The sequence below is a fragment of the Anopheles coluzzii genome, chromosome 2 (genome assembly GCF_943734685.1).
Source record: "Anopheles coluzzii chromosome 2, AcolN3, whole genome shotgun sequence".
NCBI classification, from domain to species: domain Eukaryota; kingdom Metazoa; phylum Arthropoda; class Insecta; order Diptera; family Culicidae; genus Anopheles; species Anopheles coluzzii.
The window spans coordinates 81686814-81693900 of record NC_064670.1 but is presented as its reverse complement, the minus strand read 5'-3'; the positions used below and the strand labels follow the sequence as shown (position 1 = coordinate 81693900).

The following is a 7087-nucleotide window of genomic DNA, read 5'->3' as shown; positions in this document are numbered from 1 at the left end:
GGAACAATCAAACGGGTGTAGGGCAAAAGTTGCAAGGTATTTGGAGAGGACCGTATGAGGTGGTGGAAATACCAAGCGATCAGACATGTGTAATAAGAAATGGGAAAAGGCTAGAGAAGGTCCACAACAACAGGTTGAAAAGGTTTAACGAATAAAAAAATAAAAAATAAAAAAATAAAAAATAGAATAGATGAAAAAAAAAAAACCGAGTCTGCCCGGGATAAGGCACGTGCTAAAGGAGGAAATGCCCTGCACTAGGGTTAAGTTTAGATTAGGCAGATTAGGGAAAACGGAGCAGATTGAGAATAGGGCATAGCGAGGGCTACTTTAAGCAAAAGTAAAAATTAGGGTAAGAAAAATAATGTAAATGGATATGCATCAACATTTTTATAATAATGCAAATTTAGCTGAACGGGTTTAAAATTAGGATGTTATCGATTTATAAGCATATTATATTAATTTTTATGCATATCCATAAGAAACAATTTGTAAAATTAGTGACTAAGGATTTCGAAAAAAAAAAAAAAAAAAAAAAAAAAAAAAAAAAAAAAAAAAAAAAAAAAAAAAAAAAAAACGTTAAGCAGGCTAACACTTTGAGGCACACATCACACGTCACTGTACACACACATATACACTTTACACGCACGGGTAGAACGCTACACGCACGGATGGAAGCGAAAAGCAAGCAAGCGAATTGATGGCATAGCGGCATAATATTCGATGTGCAATTAAAAGGTTGATCTGGTGCGGTTGAGCGGATGAATTTGATAGAACAGAGTTGATCAAATGCTCCCCCAGAGGTTGCTCTTAGCAGAGGATTGAACGAGCACACGGTAAATTATTAGACAGCACCTAAAACAATAAGACGAAACAATAAGCACAGCGAAGCAGGTTGTTCGATCCGTATACTTAGGTTGCGAGAGATGCTAATAAGCCAAGAAGCAAGAGATCCTTAATGAGAGACAAAGCGATTGCTGGTGCACGGTACACGTTTATGCGACGGAAGTGGTAGGATAATGGAACGAATTGATAATATGCAGGCAGCAGGCTTGAAATAGAAGGCACATATGCAAATTTTCTTGCTTTCGAAAAAAAAGTGTAATGACATGTAGCGACCTTGCCCGCTACGATCCGTTTTCGATGTAGCTGCGGCTAAAGGGGCGGCCGTGAGAATAAATATTGCGGATAGTTGCGAGAGGAGAACGAGCGAAACGAAAACCGAGAGAGCGAGCGATCGAACGAAGCGGTACGATGATCGAGCGGTTTTGCGGCGCGATGGCGAAAAAAAGACGCGGCACTTTGGTAACGGTTATCAGGTGGTTTGGTGGTGGTTTTGGCTCGTGCAATAAAGTTTTAGTTGGTTTGGCGTAATATCAAATAAAAATAATTTATTTATTTTTAAAAAGAAATTAGTTAGTCGTTTCACACGCTTCGCGTGTTTCCCCCCTCCCCCGACATGATCGAAGAAGAGGCAGAGAAACGTGCGCGACAAAATGAAAACCGGTTTTTTTGAGAGATTATTCGGGAGCACAAAAGAAGCGGTGCTTACCCATCGAAGGCTCAAGCCGAACTGAACACCGGTATAGATTTCTCGTGAACCAGCAACAGCAAAACAAAAGGCACATCAAGCCCCCATGCAAGATTATCCATATGCTTTCTTGCTCTGTCCAACTGAGTATGACTCTGACAGAGCTAGGTTGAAAGAGGAGGAGAGCATGTTGATTTGACGGCGTGGTGTGAAAGAGATCGAAGGCATCGTCGATACTAATAAAGACCCACCGGGCACCAGCACTCAGAGATCGCTTGAATACGCGCTTGAAAAAGAACTTGAGTTGGCGAAATTATTCAAGTGATCCGTCGGGTCCCGAAGCCGAAGCAAACCCGAAGCCGAAGCAAAACCCGAACGGGGGTCTGCACGAACCTTCGTTTAATTAGTCCCCTCCCCCTTTTTTGCCAGGATTTCTTTCCGAAATGATACAGTGCACACCATTATACTATCGTAATTCGATTTATTGAAAATCGAACCAACATAGAATACAAAAAAACACAACACTTGCACAATTATCACTGCACTTAATTCTAAATCAACGCACATAATTTAAAAAAAAAACACTTTTTACACTCGCACAGTGAAAAAAAACAAATTCAGCACAGCACTTTCTGCTCCTCATCGCTGTTGCTCCTGGTTTTTCTCGCTGCACTGTACGGGCCACTGCTCCAACACTACGACACAGCCACTGGTTTTTGATGTCTCCGTTCGCCGTGAAACACACATGAAATGGAAGAAAAATGATATTAATTAGAAGGGGGGATGTTGGTTGATAATTTTAATCACTTTTACTTACCTCAAATTAAACAAAATTCCATTTTTTACGGGGTTTATCCGCCAAGCGCTGAAACACCACACGAGCACCAACCTCACTGGACTGAAAGTAAAGCCTACTGCGTGAATGTGTGTATGCGCTTCTGCCAAGCCAACCGCGCCGTACTGCGTGTGTAGCCAAGTGTGTGTGTGTGTATATTTGCACCACTGGACACAGAACACAAACCGCACATCAGAGCGTGTGTCGCCAAGTGTGTGCATGTGTGTATTTGCACCACTGAATTCTGAACGTCCACCGCACCGCACCACACAGCGTGTATCGCCAAGTGCGTGGCTGTGTGTTGTATCACCGTGGACTGCAGAAAACTACCTGCACTAGAACAGAGCGCTGGTGTGGCCAAATGTGTGCATGTGTGTACTTGCTCCACTGAAAGCCGGTATCGCACCAGATTTCGGGTGTCGCCTTGTGCGTGTGGGTGTGTTATTGTCACAGCACACTCGTTCGTCATTTTTTTTTCGTTTTTTCGCTTGAGCCACTCGATTTCGTTCTTCGCTGATTTTGGCAGCGCACGAGGGGGTTTCGGCTTCAACTTCCAACAACAACAACCCCACGAGGAGGCTCGGGGACACTCATCAGGGGAAAATTGCTCAAATTAGAGCGAGAGACAGATAGAAAAAGTGAAAGATCAATATAAAATCTTCGGCTTTTGACTGTTGGGGAGGTGGTTAACCCACCGCCCACCGGGCACCAGCACTCAGAGATCGCTTGAATACGCGCTTGAAAAAGAACTTGAGTTGGCGAAACCCACCGGGCACCAGCACTCAGAGATCGCTTGAATACGCGCTTGAAAAAGAACTTGAGTTGGCGAAATTATTCAAGTGATCCGTCGGGTCCCGAAGCCGAAGCAAACCCGAAGCCGAAGCAAAACCCGAACGGGGGTCTGCACGAACCTTCGTTTAATTAGTCCCCTCCCCCTTTTTTGCCAGGATTTCTTTCCGAAATGATACAGTGCACACCATTATACTATCGTAATTCGATTTATTGAAAATCGAACCAACATAGAATACAAAAAAACACAACACTTGCACAATTATCACTGCACTTAATTCTAAATCAACGCACATAATTTAAAAAAAAAACACTTTTTACACTCGCACAGTGAAAAAAAACAAATTCAGCACAGCACTTTCTGCTCCTCATCGCTGTTGCTCCTGGTTTTTCTCGCTGCACTGTACGGGCCACTGCTCCAACACTACGACACAGCCACTGGTTTTTGATGTCTCCGTTCGCCGTGAAACACACATGAAATGGAAGAAAAATTATATTAATTAGAAGGGGGGATGTTGGTTGATAATTTTAATCACTTTTACTTACCTCAAATTAAACAAAATTCCATTTTTTACGGGGTTTATCCGCCAAGCGCTGAAACACCACACGAGCACCAACCTCACTGGACTGAAAGTAAAGCCTACTGCGTGAATGTGTGTATGCGCTTCTGCCAAGCCAACCGCGCCGTACTGCGTGTGTAGCCAAGTGTGTGTGTGTGTATATTTGCACCACTGGACACAGAACACAAACCGCACATCAGAGCGTGTGTCGCCAAGTGTGTGCATGTGTGTATTTGCACCACTGAATTCTGAACGTCCACCGCACCGCACCACACAGCGTGTATCGCCAAGTGCGTGGCTGTGTGTTGTATCACCGTGGACTGCAGAAAACTACCTGCACTAGAACAGAGCGCTGGTGTGGCCAAATGTGTGCATGTGTGTACTTGCTCCACTGAAAGCCGGTATCGCACCAGATTTCGGGTGTCGCCTTGTGCGTGTGGGTGTGTTATTGTCACAGCACACTCGTTCGTCATTTTTTTTTCGTTTTTTCGCTTGAGCCACTCGATTTCGTTCTTCGCTGATTTTGGCAGCGCACGAGGGGGTTTCGGCTTCAACTTCCAACAACAACAACCCCACGAGGAGGCTCGGGGACACTCATCAGGGGAAAATTGCTCAAATTAGAGCGAGAGACAGATAGAAAAAGTGAAAGATCAATATAAAATCTTCGGCTTTTGACTGTTGGGAATTATTCAAGTGATCCGTCGGGTCCCGAAGCCGAAGCAAACCCGAAGCCGAAGCAAAACCCGAACGGGGGTCTGCACGAACCTTCGTTTAATTAGTCCCCTCCCCCTTTTTTGCCAGGATTTCTTTCCGAAATAATACAGTGCGAACCATTATATCAACATTATTCGATTTATTGAATATCGAACCAACATATAAAAAACACAACACTTGCACAATAATCACTGCACTTAATTCTACATTAACGCACATAATAAAAAAAACACTTTTTACACTCGCACAGTGAAAAAAAAACAAATTCAGCACAGCACTTTCTGCTCCTCATCGCTGTTGCTCCTGGTTTTTCTCGCTGCACTGTACGAGCCACTGCTATAACACTACGACACAGCCACAGGTTTTTGATGTCTCCGTTCGCCGTGAAACACACATGAAATGGAAGAAAAATGATATTAATTAGAAGGGGGGATGTTGGTTGATAATTTTAATCACTTTTACTTACCTCAAATTATACAAAACTCCATTTTTTACGGGGTTTATCCGCCAAGCGCTGAAACACCACACGAGCACCAACCTCACTGGACTGAAAGTAAAGCCTACTGCGTGAATGTGTGTATGCGCTTCTGCCAAGCCAACCGCGCCGTACTGCGTGTGTAGCCAAGTGTGTGTGTGTGTATATTTGCACCACTGGACACAGAACACAAACCGCACATCAGAGCGTGTGTCGCCAAGTGTGTGCATGTGTGTATTTGCACCACTGAATTCTGAACGTCCACCGCACCGCACCACACAGCGTGTATCGCCAAGTGCGTGGCTGTGTGTTGTATCACCGTGGACTGCAGAAAACTACCTGCACTAGAACAGAGCGCTGGTGTGGCCAAATGTGTGCATGTGTGTACTTGCTCCACTGAAAGCCGGTATCGCACCAGATTTCGGGTGTCGCCTTGTGCGTGTGGGTGTGTTATTGTCACAGCACACTCCCAGCCAACAATTTCCGAAGGCGCCCCGTGTAAAAAATTTTTACTTTAAGCTTTCCTTAAGTTTTTACACTAGCAGCAGCTAAAGTAAAAACTTTCAGCACGACACAAACGGACGCACACATTCAAATGCTTGGATTGCTGGTCCTGCTTACGCATACATTTGTATTTATCCCTCCCCTTATATTTTCGGATTGCTGGTTGTAGTAGTGACGCTTTTTCTTTTTGCTTTATGCACACTTTCGCATGCTATTTATTGGTGTTACTCTTTCCACATGCGTTTTGGCACACTCACACTCTGTATACGGCAGGATGCTTCACCCCTTCCAAATGCTGTGGTTGCTTTCTGTTACCCTTCCTCTCGTTCTTCCCTCTACCCTCTGCGCTAGGACATCCTCGACTGGTGCTGCGCGTGTTCAGCCGGCGCCTGTCTGGAAATGACGTCACGGACTGGTGCTGCGCATGTTTAGCCGTATCCTAGGCGTCCTTGAAGTGCGCTCTTCTACGAAAGAGCTGTAATGAAATCTGTTGTTGAAAATTAACCAATAATTAATCCATGTTTTTTATAACAAACTAAACAATATTTTGCACATAGGATTATAGAAACGCTTACCTTTATATTTTAAAACCGGACACCGTTTTCCTTCTGTCGATCGTTTTGCTGGATGTTGGCAACCGTCGATTAACATGCGCGTGCACTGTAACTTTTTAGACGACAAGCGTTAGTTGAATGTATCCATTGAAGCACACACGAGGATAAGAAACTTACCTTAGAAATTTACAAGGATAAATCATTCCATATTTGAAGAAGAAGGAACACGGCACAAAACGTAAACGAGCAAAGTACGGGGCACAAGAAATCACACATCACTCCAACACATCCTTCCACAGTGAAAGTTCTGGACAGACTGAGGATGCCTAACACCCGGATGAGCGCGATAGCAGAAAAATCATGGGAGATCGAGAGAGATGTGTAGTCTCGGTTGAGCGGAATACGCATGCAGATGCATGCGTGTGTGTCACTCGAAGGATATCGGTTTCTCCTTCTCCCGTTTTTCGTTCATAGGCCACACGATCGGCGTTGTGCCGTCCAAAATCTAGAGAAAGAAGACATGCTCTCTCGCTTTGGCACACAGGAAAGTTTTCCAATAGCTTCGGTTTTGCTGGTTGGGCTCGTTCGTCATTTTTTTTTTTCGTTTTTTCGCTTGAGCCACTCGATTTCGTTCTTCGCTGATTTTGGCAGCGCACGAGGGGGTTTCGGCTTCAACTTCCAACAACAACAACCCCACGAGGAGGCTCGGGGACACTCATCAGGGGAAAATTGCTCAAATTAGAGCGAGAGACAGATAGAAAAAGTGAAAGATCAATATAAAATCTTCGGCTTTTGACTGTTGGGCGGGCACCAGCACTCAGAGATCGCTTGAATACGCGCTTGAAAAAGAACTTGAGTTGGCGAAATTATTCAAGTGATCCGTCGGGTCCCGAAGCCGAAGCAAACCCGAAGCCGAAGCAAAACCCGAACGGGGTTCGGCACGAACCTTCCCCACCGGGCACCAGCACTCAGAGATCGCTTGAATACGCGCTTGAAAAAGAACTTGAGTTGGCGAAATTATTCAAGTGATCCGTCGGGTCCCGAAGCCGAAGCAAACCCGAAGCCGAAGCAAAACCCGAAAGGGGGTCTGCACGAACCTTCGTTTAATTACCCAACAGTCAAAAGCCG

The 7087-nt window shown here is 44.8% G+C and overlaps 1 long non-coding RNA gene across 1 annotated transcript; it reads right to left on the bottom strand.

Moving 5' to 3' along the window:
• Positions 1-5378: 5378 nt before the first annotated feature.
• Positions 5379-6557, bottom strand: LOC125906408 (uncharacterized). Its single transcript, XR_007451784.1, has 3 exons — positions 6137-6557; positions 5981-6071; positions 5379-5892 (listed from the first exon to the last, which is right to left on the bottom strand). It is a non-coding gene; the product is annotated as an uncharacterized LOC125906408 (long non-coding RNA).
• Positions 6558-7087: the final 530 nt, after the last annotated feature.